A 19,730-nucleotide genomic window follows, 5' to 3' on the forward strand; every position below is an offset into this window, starting at 1 on the left:
AACAGCCTCAAAGGGCAAGAATGTAAAGGCTCAAACGGAGCACACATAAGAAACTTAAGAACCAGGTTTAAATCCCAACCGGGCACCAGGAAGACCAACGACCGCTGACTGTCAGCCCGTTGGCATGAGCTCCCCATCCCGTGAGGGATGCATCCGTCACGATCGTCACCTCCGGCAAAGGAAGCCAAAATGGAGCCCCCTTCATCAAGTTGCCTTCTACGGCCCACCACAGAAGGTTCCGGGCGACCGAGGACGGCACCTGAATCGAGTCCGACATCCTGCCGGAGGACTGCGACCATTGCGTCTTGAGTGCCCACTGCAAAGATTCCATCCGCAGGCGAGCCTCTGGCACCAGAAGAATGCAGGATGCCATGAGGCCGAGCAACCTCAAGAACTCGAACCTGGGAGCTTCTGGGCATGCTGAAACTTGTGCACCATCTGCTGAATGTGAAGAGCCCTCACCTGGGGAGGAAAACACTGCCCCAGGGAAGTGTTGAGTACTTCTCCGATGTACTGGAGCCGCTGTGTTGGCGTCAAATGGGACTTCTTTAAATTGAGGGAGAAGCCCAGCCTGTGAAGGGAGCGACAGGTGATCGATAGATGATCCAGGACTTGCTCGGGAGAGCTTCCCCTGATCAACCAATCGTCCAGGTAGGGGTAGACGTGAATCCCCCCTTGCCTGAGATGCGCTGCCACCACCACCATGAGCTTGGCGAAAACCCTCGGGGCGGAGGTCAATCCGAACGGCAGGACCCGAAACTGAAAGTGCGAGTCGCCAACCGCGAACCTCAGGTACTTCTTGTGCTTGGGATGGATCGGCACATGGAAGTAAGCATCCTTGAGGTCGAGTGACACCAACCAGTCCTGAAGCTGAAGGGCCTGGAGGACTTGAGAGAGAGTAACCATCTTGAACTTGTCCTTCCTGAGGAGTTTGTTCAAACCGCGCAAGTCCATGATGGGTCTCAATCCCCCGTCTTTCTTCGAAACCAAAAAATAAGGGGAATACCATCCCTTGTTCCTCTCCGCTACAGGCACCAGTTCTATGGCGCCTTTCTCCAGCAGGGCTTGAATTTCCTGCGCAAGGAGCGAATCCGGACTCTGCAAAGAGAGGTTCCCTGGTGGATTGTCGCGAGGCCTGTGCCGAAAAGGAAGACAGTAGCCGTGGGTTATGATCTCCAGAACCCACACATCTGAAGTAATGGCTTGCCACTCTACAAGATGCTGCGCCAGCCTTCCCCCAACCGGCGAACCATGGGACATGGCCTCACGACTGAGTGGGAGCGGCTGCGGCGTTACCTGAGGGCAAAGAGGCAACTGCCCGAGCGGCCTTGGCACCACGGGTACCCTGTCGTCCACCTCTGGTACCCCTGCGTTGGCCTCTTTGACTGCCAGCTCCTCTCGCTTTACTGAAGGATGAGTAATAGCAAAAGGAACCACCCCTCCACTGCTGTCCCCAGGACGAAAAGGCGGAGGTTGGCGAACCGCAGCGCCCAACGACTTCGCTGCAGCATTTGAGGTCTGCAACCTCTCAAGGCTCTCGTCAGCCTTGCTGCCAAAAAGGTGTTCACCATCAAAGGGCATGTTGAGGAGCCGGGACTGCACATCAGGAGCAAACCCCGACTTCCGCAACCACGCAAACCTGCGTATCACGGTGCTCGCCTCCATGGACCTACTGACGCATTCAGCCAAGTCCAGACCCGACTGAACGGACTCACACATGGCATCCTTACCATCCTGGACCATAGCAAGGAAACCATCCCGTTCATCCCCTTCGGGAATATGTTCAGCCGCTAACGCAACACAGTTCCACAGAGTGTGTGTGAAACGTGACAAGGCACAAATGGAGTTGGCCGCCTGAAGCGCCATACCACCAGAAGAAAACACTTTCTTCGCCCAGTCATCAAAACGTTTGTCGTCCCTATCAGGAGGGATGGTAGGGTACGACGCCTGCCTTGCCGGGGCCGTGGCCGCCTGCACCACCAAACTTTCCGGAGTGGAGTGTCTGGTCGCTACTGGCTGGACGGTATTTACGCGACAAGGATCTGCCCACCGCCGGGAGACTCTCCGGAGCAGTCCAAGCCGCCGCCACCCTTCTCTGTAAAGCCATATGGAATGGCAGTACCGGGTCAGTTGGGGGACCAACATCAAGGATGTCCGTCAGATCATCCTGCACAAACTCCCCTAGGGGAGCAGACCATCCCAGATACTCAGACACCCTAGCCATAAGGCGCCGGTACGAGGAATCAGCATGGGAGCCAGGCTCAGGCCTACAAAATTCCACCTCCGGAGAGGTGTCAGTCCACTGGCAACATGCAGTGACTGCCTCAAATCGTCAAACTGACTATGGCCCGAGACAATTTCATCTGGCACCTGACTAGGAACCAGGCCATCAGAATCCTCATCCGCCTCTGAAATATATTCCAGGTGGCGAAAAGGCACCCGAGAGTGCTTGCTCTTAACCAGAGCCTTCCTAGGGGGTACACCCGTGACACGGGGCACCTCCGACACGAAAGGCGTCGATGGCGTCGAGCGAATCGGCGCCGACGCCGAGAAAACCGGCAACGGCGCCAAGAGGATCGGCCTCGGCGCCGAGAGGATCGGCGTCGACGTCGAGGAAATCGGCGTCGACGTCAGATGCAGCGCCTCCAGTATCGGCGGCGTCGACACAGCCCTCGAAGCCGGAGCCCCGAGCGTGTCCCTCGACGACCTGATCGTCGACGGCTTCGACGACGTCCTCGAAGCCGGAGCCTCGAGAAAGCCTGTCGACGCCCTCGACGCCTCAGACGTCGATGTCTTCCTCGAAGACTTCACAGGAGCACACGGTCTCGAACGCGTCGAGGACCGGGACCTGGAACGGGTACGGCGAGAACGAGCCTCCTTGTCCAAACGGGACCGCTCCCGTGACTCGTGCCGACCACTCTTGCGAGCGGCGTCTCTCGACCTCACACGGCCGACCCCACTCGGAGGCGCGGACGGCTGAGTACCCTGGGACTCAAGAATCGCCAACATTTTCTTCCCGAAGGAAGCCCATTCCTCCGGCGTCGCACGGCTGGTGGGGTAACCGACGTGCCGTGCAGAATCCTCGGAAGAGGACCTGGAAGGCGACCGATGACGGCGCTTCCGAGAATGCCTCGAAGAGGCTGAGGAGTGGCGAGACCCACTCCTAGCAGAAGACCGACGAGACTTCCGACGATGACGCGGAGAGTCACCCCTCGAATCATCCGTCGAAAGCCCCGCCGACTTCGACTTCCGGGGCTTGGACACCCGACCTACCGACAACTTCTTCTTACGTTCGCGTAAGGCTTTGGACGTGAGCGACTGGCAGTCGATACAGTCATCCGTGTTGTGGGCCTCCCCGAGGCACCAGAGGCAGGCGTTGTGCGAGTCAGTCACCGACATCTTGGACCCACACTCCCCGCACTTCTTAAAGCCCGGACGCGGGGTTGAAGACGAAGTGGAAGACATCGCCGAAGGAAATTCACAAAGAACAGAACTCCAAAGAGTCGAGGCTTAGAACCGAGAAACACGAAGCAACACGTTCGCGGAAAAAACGGAACTGAGGCTATGGGCGTCGTGCGTCCTACTTATCACATCGGATGACGTCGGACGTCGGAGGAGGTCCTCGACGACGGCGCATCGACGTCATCGACGCAGGACGCAGACGCCGAAAAAGTTTCCGAAGCAGCACAGCTGTGGTGATTACATGTCATAGATTTGGAATACGTCGGAGGACCCAATCCCCTCGAAATGCTTTTACGGTAAATAATGCATTGTCTTTTGATGTTTGTTAATCTGTTTAGAATCACATGCTGTGCATAGACTAGCGAGCAGTACCCAGAGTTGGCGGTGGGTTATGAGAAGGAACAATAGAGAAAAGATGTCTTAATACTGCCTGTCCCACCTGGGAGTCAGATCTAGAGTGTGCATCTAGACATTAGTGTTTTGTAAAGGTGTGCACAGAACTCCAGGTAGCCGCTTTGCAGATGGACTCAAGGGGAACATTTGCAATGAACGCTATGGAAGCCCCAGTGCCTCGAGTGGAATGTGCTCTTGGCTTGAAGGGTAGTTCTCTGTTAGCAAGAGAGAAACAGAGAGTGATGCATTGAACAATCCATCTAGATATAGTGGACTTTGAAACTGCATTTCCTTCTCTTCCTGCTGCCACCGAGACAAAGAACTGATTAGTCTTTCTCAGTGGTCTGGTTCTTTCCATGTAGAACATGACAGCTCTGCGTACATCTAGTGTATGCAGACTTTTTTCTCCCAAGCTGGAAGGGTTTTAAAAGAATGTTGGTAGTTCTATTGACTGGTTTACATGGAATTTCGAGATGAATTTTGGTGCAAACCTTGGGTGTGTGCGTAGAACCACCTTATCCTTGTGAACTGTTACGAAGGGGTCTAGAACAGAAAGAGCCTGTAGTTCACTTACTCTCCTAATGGAGGTGATAGCTATTAGGAAAGCAGTCTTAAGAGTGAGGTCTTTAAGAGTTGCCTTGTGCATGGGTTCAAAAAGAGGGCCCATGAGTCTAGAAAGTACCACATTTAAGTCCCATCCGGGAGATGGGTTAGCTATCGGAGAGTGTATTCTCTTTACCCCCTCCATGAAGGCTTTGATAACTGGTATCTTCCACCACGACACTTTAAGTTGGGAAGTGGTGTATGCAGAAAGTGCCGCTAGGTGGACTTTAATGGAATTGAACACTAGACCTGAATCCAGTAAATGGGTCAAGTACAGAACAATGTGTGTGGGAGAGCAGTCAAACGGGTTGATGCTCTTACCTCTACACCAGATGACAAATCTTTTCCACTTGCTAGAATAGCAGTAACGAGTGTTAGGTTTTCTGGCTTCCCTGAGGATGTCCATACATCTCTGCGGGAGTTGTAGATGTCCAAATTCTATGATCTCAGGAGCCAGGCTGCTAAGTTCATGGTCTGAGGGCATGGATGCAGTGTCCTGCCCTTGTCCTGTGACAGCATGTTGTACGGGCAGGGAAGTTTCACTGGGGGAGATAGGGACATCTCCATCAAGTGAGCGAACCATGACTGCCGGGCCCACATTGGGGCCACTAGTATCATGGTAACCTGCTCCTGGTGCATCTTGTGCACCACTTTGTTGAGAAGGGGAGTCGGGGGGAAAGGCGTAAACAAATTTACCTGACCATTGAATCGACAGACCGTTCCCCTTGGACTGGTTCTGGGGGTACCTGGAGGCGTAACTTTGGCATTGTGAGTTCTCCAGAGTTGCGAACAGGTCTATTTCCGGGAATCCCCATTGCGTGAAGACGTCTAAGACGATGTCTTCGTGCAATTGCCATTCGTACTCTTCGGGCAGGGGGAAGTCTCTGCTGTGTTCGTCTGCTAGCAGATTGAGTTCCCCTGGTACGTGTTGTGACAGTAGGAACATGTTGTGTTTGAGAGCCCACTTCCATATATTCTGGGACAGCTTGGACAGTCCTGGACAGTGGGTGCCCCCCTGCTTGTTGATGTAGTACATGGCCGTGGTGCTGTCTGTAAGGACCATCACTGTCTTCCCTTGTAGGTGTTCCTGGAAGGCTTTTAGTGCTTTGAACACCGCCAGTAGCTTCAGTAGGTTTATGTGCTTGGATGCTACGTTCGGAGTCCACACTCCGTGAGCAGTCTGATGGGTTAGGTGAGCCCCCCATCCTGTGAGGGATGCGTCCGTGGTTAGAGTGGCCTCCACCGCGGGTGTGGCAAAGGGTTTCCCTATTATCAGGTTTTCCTTTGTCCACCTCCGTAGCGAGAGAACCAAGGCTTGCGAGACCACCAATAGATTGTCCCATTGTCCGCTGGCCTGACACCACTGGCTGTTGAGCCACTCTTGCATTGGGCGCATGCGCAGGCGCGCGTGAGGTACCAAATAAATACACAACGCCATCATTCCTAGCAATCGCATCGCTTTGCGCACCGTCACCTCTCGACCTGCCACATATTGGGGGATCTGAAACAGCATGTTTTGGACCCTCTCGTTGGAGGGGAAGACGAGGCCGTCCTTTGTTCGAATTAGAGCCCCTAGGAATTGTTTGACTTGGCTGGGGTCTAAGCTGGACTTCTTCTCGTTGATGGAGAAGCCCAGTTGGAACAAAAGGTCTACAGTCTTTTGGGTGTTTGAGAAGCATGTCTCGTAAGAATCCCCTGTTATGAGCCAGTCGTCGAGGTAAGGGTATACTGGGATGGATAACCTGCGCAGGTGGGCCACTGCCACTGCCAGTACTTTCGTGAATACCCTTGGTGCAGATGCTATGCCGAAGGGTAGCACTCTGAACTGGTAGTGTTTGCCCTCTATCATGAACCTGAGGTATTTTCTGTGCGCTGGCAACATTAAAATATGAAAGTATGCATCTTTCATGTCCAGTGTTGTCATGTAATCTCCCTGTGATAGCAGTGGGATTACTTCCTGTAAGGTCACCATACGAAACTTTTGGGGTTTGACAAACTTGTTCGCTGGGCGCAGATTTAATACAGGGCGCATGGTTAGATCCTTTTTGGGTACAAGGAAGTACACTGAATAAATACCTTCCATTACCTGAGATAGAGGCACGACCTCTATGGCTCCTTTTTCCAGCAGTTGGTCCACTTCTTGGAGAAGGATGGCGAGGTGTTCTGGTGTCATGCGGCGTCCCCTCGGGGGTCTGTATGTTGGGGAACTGTTGAACTCTATACAGTAGCCGCGGGCTACGGTGGAAAGTACCCAGCGGTCTGATGTTATTCCCTCCCATGCTGGAAGAAAGGATGTTAACCGGCCCCCGACCGGCGTTGCATGGGAGGGGACGCGAATCTTCGCGTCACTTGGTGGTGTTGTTGGCTTGGGAGCCTCTGGGGGTGGAACCCCGGCCTCTTCCCTTGCCACGATGTTGACCCCTCTGATTGTACTGGCTGCTATTACTCTGGTAGTTGCTGGCAGAGTACTGTTGTTGTTGGTTTTGTTGCTGGCGTTGTCCACGAAAAAAGCGCTCATTACCAAATCCCCACCTGTTAGGGGCTTTTGAAATTTGGTCTAAGGTCTTTATTGTATCAAATTCTTTCTTCGCGTTCTCCAGCGCATCATCCACTGCTCTCCCAAAGAGGATGGACTCCTCTATGGGTTTATTAATAAGGGACGCTTGTGTTTCCGCCTTAAATCCGGAATTGCGAAGCCAGACGTGACGCTTCAGTAAAATTCCTTGTACCAAAGTGCGGCCAGCCGTCTCTGCTGCATCAAGGGTATTCTTGACGATGCTTTGATTGACCAGAGAGCCCTCGTTAACTGTAGCCAGTAAACGAGTCCTTAGGGGTTCGGGAGCTTCTTCGATGTCCTGTCTGAGCTTAGCCCATTGAGCATCGGCGTAGCTTGCCAATAGGGTATTATTATTGGCGATTCTGGTAGAGAATGCTGCAGAGGTGGTGATTCTCTTGGCTAGGGCATACAGCTTCTTCCCCTCTTTATCTGGGGGTGCCTCGCTAGTAGATAGTGGGACTCCTGCCCTTTTCCTGGTGTTGGTCACAACCAGGGAGTCCGGGATTGAGTGACCCTTAATATATAATGGGTCTGATTGAGAGGGAGAGAACAGTTTCTCAATCCTCGGATTGACCCCTCTCACCAATGCAGGAGTGGAAAGAGAAGGTGTAATAAGTCTCTTAACTGAAGCGAGGATGGGTATAACCTGGCTAGTGGGGGTTTTTTCTTTGATAATCCTCTCCACAAAACCGGTGTCTCGGGTGACCTCCCCAGTTTCGATCTCGAAATGTGCTGCTGCTTTTTTAAGCAGTGCATTGAAGGTGGGTTGATCATCGACAGGCAAAGGGTTCCTGACTGGTGTAGATTCAGTAGACCTGATGACTATACTGCTACTGCCTGTGTCAGTCGACCTAGCCGGTGACTGCCAGGGATTTGGGTCGCCCTCGCCTGTGTCTTCCTGGAATCCTTCCTCACATAGGTTAGTTTCCTCGTGAAAACCTTCCTCTTCCTGTTGGTCCTCAACATAGGTGAACTCATCTTCCTCTTGGAAGAAGGTGTCTTCCTCAGTGGGATTGTAAGAGTTTATGTCCTCCTGTATGGGGTTATAAAACTTCTGGTATTTAGCCCTTGGACTCTCCAGGGGTGCCTCCCTTGGTCTCTTGGGTGCCCTGTCTTCTGGGATGGACATGAACCTATCTAGTTTGTCCATACAGGTCTGGAACCTTTCAAAGGTCCATTGAGGTCGGCCAGGACGGTCTGGGAAAGAAAAGGGGGTTTCTTCCTCCTGTAATTGTCTGGTTCTGTCCCATAACGTCGAAGAAAGAGAGCCTTCGCCTTCTGAGTAGCCTTCTTGCTGGCTAGGGCCTTCTGTCGGCGTCGGGAACTGGCCTGATCTGTTTTCCGGCGCCTTCGGCGTATCTTTGGCCTTGTGCGCGGTTTTCGGCATTTCACTCGCCGTACGTCTTTGGCCGTCCTTAGATGCTATGCGCGCGAGGATTTCGGCGATCATTCTCTCTTCCGAGGGATCGTTCGCCGTCGCGCTATGAAACGTCGAGCCTTTGCTCGTCGAGTCCTTTCCCGTCGAGTCCTTGTTGGCAACGTGAGCGCTCTTGCGATGCGCGTCGCTAGGAAATTTTGGTGTTAGCGCCTTTATTTTTAGAGTGCCCAGTCGCCTGTCGCGGGAGCGGTGGCGGGGAGGGCTGTCGACCCTTACGGTCGGCAGAAGACGTTGGTGGGCCCGGCGTCCCCTTTGGCGATATGGCTGCCTTCGTCTTCGACGAATGTGTGCCTGGGGGTATGTGCTTTGGTGTTTTTCTGTGTGCGTCCTTGTCGCCGGGGTGTTCATCCCCATAAACTGGGCGTGAGCCGGGCTTGTCGGAGCGTGAATGCTCCTTTGAGAGGTCTACAGCCTCCGTTACGGGGGCCGTGTAGTCACTGTCCTCGTCACACTTGGCGGCGGCGGCAGCGGGCGAGGAGTCAGGCCTAGACATGGCGTAGGCCGCCCACCTTTTGACCCTGCGGTATTTTAGAGTTTTGGGCTTTAGTAATTTACAGGCCGCACAGCCGACCTCCTGGTGATCGAGGGGTAAGCAACGGTTGCACCGTTTGTGCTTATCCTCCCAGGTATATTTACCTTTGCAAAGCGGGCAAAACCTAAATGGCGTCCTCTCCATAGCTGAGGGTAATAAGTGTGACTACGACCTCGAAAGAGAGGAAGGGGAAAGAGAAAGGCATTCTTAAAGAAAAGAAAGAAAGGCCACAAAACCCCACTCTCCCTACTGTGTATGGCCGGCGAGGCCAGGCCACGTGTTCGGCAGCGCCGAAGGATCCCCTCCGCTCGTCCTTCCGTCGAAGATCTTGCTCGGCGGAGAAACGGCTCTGCGTCGAGGGAGGGATCTACGTTATTGATATTAATAACAAACTACCAAAGGTCGAAGAAACTATTTGGCAATGTCTCTCGAGGAGCTCCGCATAAAGGCGACCAGTAGCTGAGCGGAAAAAAACAATCTGAGGGACCTCGACGCGTGAGGGATTGTGGGTACAACGCACGTCACTATACGGATAGTGTTACAGACACGCCTTGTCGACGTCCCCTTTTCGACTACGAAAAACAAAATGCAATACTCCGCAGTGACCACTGGATGTCGGACCTATGCACAGCATGTGATTCTAAGCAGATTAACAAACATCAGAAAATTATTTATTTAAAGACACACTTAGAAACACTCTAGCACTATTATTGTAAGCAAGTTCAAAAACACAGTCACTATTAATATATATACATCCCTTATTCCTTATTAGACAAGTCTTAGTTAACACCACTTATTTTCAGACAGAGGTGAGCGCTTAATTAAAGATGGCACTCCAATAAGTTATCAAAAAAGGGAGGGAAAAGGCAGAAATTAGAAAAGCACACAACACAATACTTTAGAAGCACTCAGCAAGGCAGGAAAGTCAAAGTCTACTTGTGAGCAAAAAGTTCAGAGGCCCGGCTCCCTCTAAGAGAGTAGAACACCAATGCGCCCAAGATCACACAGTTTAAAAGGCTTGAAAAGTCTTGCAGAGAGTTTAAAAAGGAATTAGTTCAGCTCAGAAAAGTTCAGTTAGCCAGCCCAGGGCCAACTTAAGTGGTAAATTGAGGATTTACGAGACACCCCACACAGACAGTTGCGAGGGAGGCCAGGCGGACACAGTACCTTGAAAGTGGGGAGACTCCTCCAGTGGGAGCAGTTGTTCCTGGCAGTGAGTGCAAGTCATGGCGTCGTCCAGAGGAAGAGAAGATCTCGACGTGGAGGAAAGCTGAAGGTCGTTGCACTGCCAGGGAAGAAACCAGCCGCGGAGTTCTCCGGTTAAAAGGTACTACCCATTTATTTGCGGTAGTGGTAAAACATGGTATTCCGGTTGCCGGGGTGCTTGGCACAGGCAAGGCGGCCACGAGATGCTCCGGGGAGGCGAAAAGGCGGGCAAACTGGTTATCCCCACCAGTCAAAGGAAGAAGACTCTTCGGGATATAGATCTCCTCTGTCGTTGGAAGAAGTGGTGAGTCGGTTCAGCAGGGCTCCACCGGTGATGTCGTCGTGGCAGGTCGGCTCAGCTTCTCCTTCTTCGGATTCTTTGGTCCTATGGCGACGTCTGAAGTCCCAGTCCCCAAATCCCTGCTTTTATGCAGAAAACCCCCATTCATCAGTCCTAGCAGTCACTCAAACATGCTAAGTGGTGAGCCAGGCGGCTCACCACTGGGCCAATCACACAAGAGTGCGACTTGAGTTGCTGAGGAAACTCAGTCCAGGGTGCCTAAACCCCCCTCCCACACCTCCTTTATACCCAGGCAGAGTGGCACCACTTTTGGAGGCTTCTGTGGGGAAGCCCGCCAAAAAGTGGAACAAAGAGCTCGACTTGGGTTGGAGTTACAGAGGCGAACACAAACGCCTATCCCCCACGTCACAAACTTATCCCTGGTGTCTAGTGGGCATTGCTGCCTGCGTATCGAGCGCCCTGCGCCCGATCGGCGGGCAGCAATGCTGTCACAAAGGGTGTCGTTGGAAAGGGGACAATCTCCCCTTTCCAACGACACCTCCCTCGATCTCCGGCTTGAAATACAACCGGAGATCGAGAGGGAGAAAGGTGGAGACTCGTCTTCGAGTTTCACTGCAGCAGCCCGAAATGGCTGCTGCGGTGAAAATTACTTTCACGTCCGCGTGCATTACGCACGTTGACATGGAACTGAAGGTAATCCAGCCCCCTGGCAGTGAGGGGGGACCTACCCCTCACATAGCCCGGGGGTTGGATCACACAAAACAAGGTGCCAAAAAGGACGAGATATCTTGTCCTTGGCACTTAAGGGGTTAATATCCTACACAAATACACTTCAATACCAAACCAATGCGTTTGAGTAAATTAGGCTCCCCTGAAATAGGAGCAACATAGCATTTAAGTCACTTTAAATAGGAGGGCAAAGGTACAAGTTGATAGAATAGATCATAAATACTTTCTAAGACAGTGCAAATAGTTTCAGTTCACTAGAGGACTAGATTCAGTTCAATAGGCCTAGGCCAAAGTCAATGGACTAGTGTTTTCGATAGGAAAGAGCAGTTCTTGTAGTAAACTGTAAAGTCTTTGCCAAAGTTCTCAGAAGTAGTTTGTATGAAAAAAAATCATATGTTGGGTCACAAGCTGATTAGGCCTGCAAGTTGCGAAAGTTCCACGAACTTTCACCGTGAGAGGCAAGTTCTCTCAATCGGGTTGGCACAGTACCTTAATATTAACAAAAGATGCAGCTGAAGATGTTGGTTCCTGCAGATCTCGCGGTTCCTGACCCCCTCAGTCGTGGGGACAAGAGGAGGACTTCGACAGACTCTTGCACTGCAGGGGGACTGGTCAAACAAGCTGGCAAAATGGAAGATCTTCGGTTCCAGTAGCTGTCGTCAAGCACACAAGCTGGTGTACTAGCCAGCCCTGAGAATGGTATTTAAGTGGCTTATGAGTTGATTGGTCCCACCAAACCAAAGTAAGAAGTTGTCCTTGAAGGGGCTTCTCTGTTGAGATGAACTTGGCAATTCAGACTGGGGCTTCACCGGGCAAACCAAAGGTCCAGGAGTTGCATCAGCCGTCCTCTTCCAGCTCGTCTTTAGTTATTTCGTTCCAGTGGTCAACTCTGCTTTCCAGTCCAAGAGACTCGACTTTTAAACTGTTTTCTCCCTTTCATTCCAGCCTAGCTGCCACTCACCCAGCTGGGTGGCTGTCCTTGCCGGACAATCAGCCAGCCAATCACGCCAGAGTGCATTTGGGTCTCCTAGGAGACTAAGCACAGGGAGTTTCGGGCACCTCCCTCACTTCCTGCCCAACCCAGACACTCAGACGACAGAGGCGGTCTTCAGTCCTGAAGCCCACCAAAAGGCATAGAAACAAAGGGACCAAACCTAGTTTGGCGCGCAGAGACAAACATTAGAAGGACCTTTCCAAAAAGAAATGTTGAAAAAAGAAGACCAGGACCCGTTTAAACAAAGGGGCTTAAGGCGCCATCTTGAAAAACATGTCTGCCGCGAGTTTTAGCTACCGGTGTTCGCGGTCAGGAAATATCATGGTAGTTTGTTGTAAAACCACTGCCACCAGCCATTTCGATAGGAAAAGGTAGCATTTGACTGCTACATGAGTTTCTAGACATAGGGGATACTAGGTAACGCCCCAACACTCTATAGGAAGATAGTGTGTGCTGGGTCTAGGAATTTAAAAAGACTAGTAAAGTCAATTTAACCTTACATTCTCTGGGAAACAGTAGTTTATCCCAGAGAAGGTATTTAAACCTTTGGGAAGTCTAAAAAGACATCCCTGTGTCACTGCACTAAGGGTGCTGGGTAGCACACATGAAAAGATGCCTATGGAGTTATCTTAAAAATCCATAATCAAAGAACACAAGAGTAGAACACAAGAGTAAAACACACATCAAAATACATTAAAGAGTGCAAAAAAAGGCTCTGACTCGTTCCAGGTAAAAAAAAAAAGCAAGTCCTCAAAATCCAGCAAAGTTGCTAGGGGTCTCAAAGGTGAAGGGCATTAGCAGATTTATGAGAATTCTCCCTAACGGGTGGATGACCCTACCCCACTGCTACACCAGAAGATGTGCTGGGCCCGTCGGCAGGCGAATGGGAGGCCTCTCCGAGAGACTGAGCCGCTCCGCATACCATGGCCTGGTTGGCCACCATGGAGCTATTAGGATGATGCTGAGGAGGCGAGACTCCTTGATCTTGCATATCAGCCTGTGAATCATGGGATCGGGCGGAAAGGCGTATACTGTCATTCCGTCCCATCTGATCTGAAAGGCATCGCCCAGGGAGCCAGAGTCCTGACCCTGCCAGGAGGTGAACAGTTGGCACCTCTTGTTGCACTGGGAGGCAAAGAGGCCCACCTGAGGGTGACCCCATTCGCGAAAGATCTCCTGCAGAACAAGGTCGTTCAACTGCCACTCGTAGTTGTCCGCTTCCAGTCTGCTGAGCCTGTCTGCCTGCCTGTCTGCCTCCAGGTTGGATACTCCCGGCAGGTGGTGGACCGCCCCGAGGTAGATTTTGTTCTCCATGGCCCACTCCCACATGCTGACTGCCAGCCTGCACAGTGGGGGAGGAGGGCTGGGGGGAATCTGGTACCTCCCTGCTTGTTGACGTAGAACATGCAGGTCGAGTTGTCCGTCTGAATGAGGACGACCTTTCCATCGATATCCGGAAAGAAGGCCCTGAGCACCAGCCAGATGGCATTTAATTCCAGCCAATTGATGTGGTACTCCTGCCGGGTCCAGGTGCCAGGGATGAGGTGGTTGTCCAGGGTGGCCCCCCCAGCCCTCGAGAGAGGAGCCCGTGGTGATGGTGACCTGTGGTGTAGCTTGCCGGAAGGCTTGCCCGTCCGCAGGTTGCAGTCCCTGGACCACCATGTGAGGTCCAGGTGAAGCGACGGAGGAACGTTAATCATCTCTGACTGATGGCCCCGTTCCTGGTTCCAGGATGCTGAAAAGTGCAGCTGTATCCTCCTCATCTCGTGTGGGGGATGGCCAAGAGGACTGCTGTCTGGAGACCCAGTAGGTGTTGGTACCACCAAGCCAAGGTCACTTCCCTGCTGAGGAAGTGCGCTGTGGCCCTCTTGATGGCTGTGATCTTGTCCTCAGAGGGAAAAACTTTCTTCGAGCACGTGTCCCAAATGAGAACCAAGAAGGTCAGTTTCTGCGTGGGCTGCAGCTTTAACTTCTTGAGGTTGAGTGAAAAACCTAGCTTTTGCAGTGTGTTCATAAGAGCGTGGGAAGTATGGTGCACTGCTTCCCGAGACGTAGCCCTGACGAACCAGTTGTCGAGGTACGGGTAGATGTGATGGCCCTGCGACCCAATGAGGGCCGCCACAGAGTTCATCAGCCTGGTAAAGACCCTGGGGGCCGGGAAGAGGCAGAAAGGAAGCACCTTGGTATTGGAAATGACAGCCCACGATCCTGAACCTTAGTAAGGAATAATGCGGCTGCCAGATTGGGACGTGTAGATACGCGTCCTTCAGATCCAGGGAGCACATTCAGTCTCCCCTACACAATGTCTCCCCTATCATAGCTGGCGTAACCATCTTGAATTTATGTAGTGGTAGGGAGAGGTTGAGGGTGGAAAGGTCCAGCACAACTTTCAGGCCCGCCAGGTTCTTCTTCTGAATGGCGAAAATCCTAGAGTAAAAGCCCAAGCATCGCTGGAAGGCTGAGACTTCCTCCTCTGCCTGTCTCCAGACGAGGGACCGGATCTCCGCCAAAACAGTTGCTGTCCCAACCTGTGGGAGTGGAGGGGAGGAGGCAGGAGAGGCTGGGATAGGGAGGTGCTACCACGTGGAGACTACAGGAGGTGCCAGCGGTCCGCGATATTCTGACGCCAGAAATATACGCGAAGAGCAAGCCTGCCCCCGACTGGAAACATGTGGACCCGAAGGGGCGTGTCATGCCTTCTTTACCTCTGAGGCTGTTGCGGAGCAGGGGGAGTGGAAAAAGCCCTTACCCCTCCTTCCCTTTTTGTTGTTTGCGCCAATGGACGGACGGCGAATAGTCAGGCTGCCTGGACCGCCACTCTTGGAAGCCGCCGAACCCTCCATACGTACGCCCCTTCTCAGAGCGCTGCTGTGACTGGGTGTACAGTTTGGGCGTGGTCTTTGTAAGGATGGATAAAGACTTGGCCGTCTGAGAGCTGTTTTTTCATTTTATCCAGCTCCTCGTCCGTTGTGGAGTGGAAGAGGTCACCCTTTTCGAAGGGAAGATCTAGTATGCGATCCTGGACATCCAGGTTGAATTTTCATAGCACAGTGCCAGGCCGTTCTTCTCACATCCGTGGCAATTCAGATGGCACGGCCAGAGGTGTCAATGTGGGCCACAGAGGACTCCATGATGTCCTGCGCCACAATCCTGGCCTCTGCCAATCTGGCCTTGAATCGTGATTGGCTCTGCACCGGAAGCTCTGGGAGGAAATCCGTGATTTTGCACTAGAGCCTCTGGTCAACGGCTGCCAGCATAGCCTTGGCTTGACGCTGGTGCAGGGATGCGTTTTAATATAATAAAGTTACTTACCGTAGTGACTACCTTACTCCTAAGTCCCCTTTCCTCCATACTTTTGGGACATTCCGTTTTACTTTTTGTAAAAAAGCATCACATTGAAAAATGTGCCCTTCTCTTTTTACGCGAGGTACCGCACGCGGCCATATCCCCGCCCTCCTTAGCTCCACCCCGTGCATCGTCCTTCAGTCCTTTTCCATCGCCAGGTTTGAGAAATAAAAGAGGATACTTATTAGAGGGGACGGCGGGCAGACATATGGAGGAAAGGGGACTATAGGCTAGGAGTAAGGTAGTCACTACGGTCAGTAACTATTATACTCCTACGTCCCGTCCCCCTTCCTCCATACTTTTGGGAGATTACCAAGCACTCCTTACAGGATAACGGGTAGATGGAACTCCTTTACTGAAAGAGGTTTTGAAGGACAGCTTGTCCGAACTGAGCATCAGCCCTGGAGCTCAGGTCTAAGCAGTGATGTTTCACACAAGCTGATGGGGAAGCCTACGTAGCTGCCTTGGCAATGGTTTTCCAGGGAACATATTTTTGGAAGGCAATGGCAGCTGCCTTGCCCCGCACAAGCTGGGCATTAATTCCCTTTGGAGGTTGAAGGCTCTGAACGGAATACGCTTCAGAGATACAGGAAGCAATCCATCGGGAGTAAGTTGCTTTCGAAGCCGGCTTTCCTTTTGGGTCTCTGAAGATCACCAAGAGCAGGGAAGACATACAAAGCTTAGACTTCACTATTGAGCACAAGTCAGGTACCCAACATATGAATGCTGATGGTCTCTTCAGAAAGTATGACTGACTGTATCAAGGAGAGGAGTGGATTAGATCCTCCTGTCCCTAGTCTGGGCTGCGGGGGGGTCTGGGAGGGATGCCGGGGGGTATGGTGGGGAGGGTTGCCAAGTGTTATGGAGATTTATCATTTTTATGCTTCATCCCCTCTCCTAGTGAGACCCCCAGCACTTTCTGCTGGACTTCTGGACCTTTTTCTTTAATCCTGAATGAGGAGTCTTTTTTCACTCATTCATTCATTCTTGTGGCCTCGTGGTCTCTGCTTTTTAGAACTCTATTCTGTACTATTGCATCACACAGCTCCTTATGGGCAGTGTTGCTGGGGATCCTTAAGGTCCTCCTTTGAGATTATTTTCTTTATTCTGGAGTAACTACAGTTCTTAAGGATAGAGATATATTGAGTATCTCTCCTAAAGCTTTATCGTCTGAGAGATTGGCTCACACCACCTTATGTGGAGTGGCGAGGGGATACCGAGTAACCCCCTTCTCTCTGCTCCTGTGGCTTTTTGGTAACAGACAATCTCCTACTTATGGCTGGTGGCAGTTGACGTGTTCTGCCAACTATCGTGTAATTTTTGTACCGCAGGCTATCTCCTTGGGTGTCCCCGCCTAGGATCCAGAGTGTCTGGGCAGGAAGTGGTGGAGGAGTTTTCCACCCTTCTGTCCTTTGTCTGCCAAAGTGCCTGAATAGACTCAGCTCCCACTGGGGGTCTGGATGTACTGATTGGACAGCCAAACGCCCCTTTCTGTAAGTTGCTGAGAGAGATTGCAGAGGACTGTGTGCTGGAACTGTATAAAAGGTGAGGCTTCTGGAGTCAAAAGCAAGCTGACCACTGGAAATTGAAGTAACCAGAGACGCCTGCAGACCCTTTGCAAAACCGTAAAGCAACCACTGATGTCCTGACCCATTTTTCTGTGTGACAGAGTAACTCTGAAGAGGACGACCCCCTTTTCTCTGGTGGGAACAACCAGTCCCAAGACGAATTTTGATTTCAGCCATCCCCTGAGGCCCTGTGAGTTTCCAGATCTGTGGAACCCCAATACCAAGAGACCTGCTGCCCATTTCAAGTGCATCGTCGTGGACAGGCTGAATCCGTCCAAATCTTCGCTGAGCCCTCAAGGACACTCCACAAATTCGACCCAACTCGCCCAGACTCCCTCATCAGAGTGCAGGACTGCAGGAAGTGGAGAAGATTAACCATCCGCAAGGCCATCAAAACTAGACTCTTTGTCTGAATTCTGAATCTGTATCAGTCATTTCCTGTATTGTTGCATGCAACCACCGGGCTCCCGCCTGTCAATTTCAAGTCCGTTTTATACTCTAACAGCGCCTCGATGCCTTCCTGGCTGCAAGTGCGCTCTACAAATGCAAATAAATAAATTTAAATAAATAAATAAATAAGATTGACTGGACGTTCCGTGTCCTTTGTTGGTGCTGCAGAAAAGGTGCCAAAACCACAGGAAGTGGCTGAAAGTCGTGGCCCAGGTCCTCCCTCAAGACTGCTGCTGAGAGATCCCATCCAGTATCTTGCCTTCAGTTTTCAGACCAAGGAATTCAGAGGTCGGGTCCAGAGCTGCAACTTCATGGAGCATCCAGCACAAACATTTTTCTTCTAACTAAAAGGTACTGTCGGGAAATAGGGTATAGCTTACCTGATTCCAGAAAGTCGCTCCAGAGCACTGGAGTGCACGTAGAGGTGTCCAGTACAACCCCCACTTACCTATGACCCAAGCCGTTGCTTGTGTCCCTTTAGTGAGTCCTTTAACAGGGTCTCCAATGTTGGTTAAACCTTCTTCCTTTCTGGAGACTAGAAAGTATCTACATGAACTTCTGATTTCTTCTGCTTTGCAAGGCTTTAAATTAATAAGAACTGCCTTTTAGCTACGGTTGTGTTTTTGACTTTACAAGACTTGCTGTGCTGCGGAACTGCCTTTAGAACCTGAAACTCTACTAGGATAACACTAGCCAACAGTTTTCCTTCCCAAAAATCACTATCTTATATGTGTATGCAGACTAAAAAAGAAAGCGAAAAATAAGAAACACTCCAACTCATGGTTCACACAAGAGCTACTAGACTTAAGAACCAAGAAACGACAGGCCCTCATGACTTGGAAATCCCACCCATCTCCCACCTCTCTAGAGGCGTACAAAACTCTTACATCACAGTACAAAAAATAAATCACTATAGTGAAATCCTCATCCTTCAACTCCAGAATAGCCAATGCTAAGTCGGAGTCTAAGGAACTGTTTGCTATCTATGAAGAGCTGGCGTCCCCGCCAACAAACACACAAGAAACAGTAAAGGGTGAAGCCTGGTGCAACAACATACAAAATGCAATGATAAATAAAATAAACACCCTCCTAGAAAAAATAAAAGCCCACCTCAATGCCCTGGCAAAAACCAACACACACCCTACCTCTAACTGCCACCTTGACAAAAAAAATAGCCAACTATTCTCATTCAGAGAAGTTACTGAACCGGAAGTCATAGCACTCATGAAAGGAATCAAACCCTCCTCCTGTAAAGCGGACACCTGCCCTGCGGCCCTCATCAAAGACAGCACAGAACCTCTAGCCCCATTCCTCACAGCATTTATCAATGCCTCGCTATCTTCAGGTGTCGTTCTCCCCTCCCTCAAAGAATCCTGGGTTCGCCCTCTGCTGAAGAAACCATCACTTGGTCCAGACCAACCAAGCAACTACAGACCTATAACCACCGTCTCCTTTCTGATAAAGATACTAGATAAGCATGCCTACCAACAACTTCAACAATACCTGGAAGACGACAATATCCTGACCAAGAGGCAATCAGGTTTCCAGCCACGCCACAGGACCAAGACTGCCCTACTACACTTAAAAATGCAATTACAGCAAACTATGGATGAAGGGAAACCAGCACTGCTCCTGTTCCTTGACCTCTCTGCTGCTTTCGATCTTGTGGATCACAAGATTCTCTGCAAACATCTTAAAAATGCAGCGCAGTTTTCACAACAAGCCACCACCTGGATCACCTCATTCCTGGAAGGAAGACTCATGAGAGTATTCTTTGACCAGGACAGCGCGACCCTCACCCCCATGTACTGCGGAGTCCTGCAGGGTTTCTGCATCTCACCCACCTTTTACCCTCCCTCTCTTCAACTACCTTTGATGATCAAGGCATAGCCTACACCAAGTATGCCGATGATACACAGGTCCTTCTCCCACTCACTGGTTCTTACCACTGGGATAGCTTACTAAAGTCTTGCCTCCAAGTAAGACTTTAGGAAAACGCCCCTAACAAAGACGTCTGTTATGTCAAATCTAGGGTGTACTCTGCCTGACCGAATCCTTCAGACAATTTGTGAGTGTACGGTAAGAGTCCTACATTTCTTGCTTTGGGCATTAAAGGATGCGTGTGTTGACTTTTGGCACCATGATTTTCAGT

At 51.2% G+C, this 19,730-nt stretch overlaps 1 protein-coding gene across 1 annotated transcript in view; it reads right to left on the reverse strand.

Annotated features, from left to right (window-relative positions):
• KDM4A (lysine demethylase 4A) overlaps nt 1-19,730 on the reverse strand; it is a 1,237,605-nt gene that overhangs the window by 131,569 nt on the left and 1,086,306 nt on the right. The gene's annotated exons all lie outside the window — the stretch shown is intronic.

This window comes from Ambystoma mexicanum, chromosome 1q (assembly GCF_040938575.1).
Source record: "Ambystoma mexicanum isolate Mex_15411 chromosome 1q, UKY_AmexF1_1, whole genome shotgun sequence".
Lineage (NCBI taxonomy): Eukaryota > Metazoa > Chordata > Amphibia > Caudata > Ambystomatidae > Ambystoma > Ambystoma mexicanum.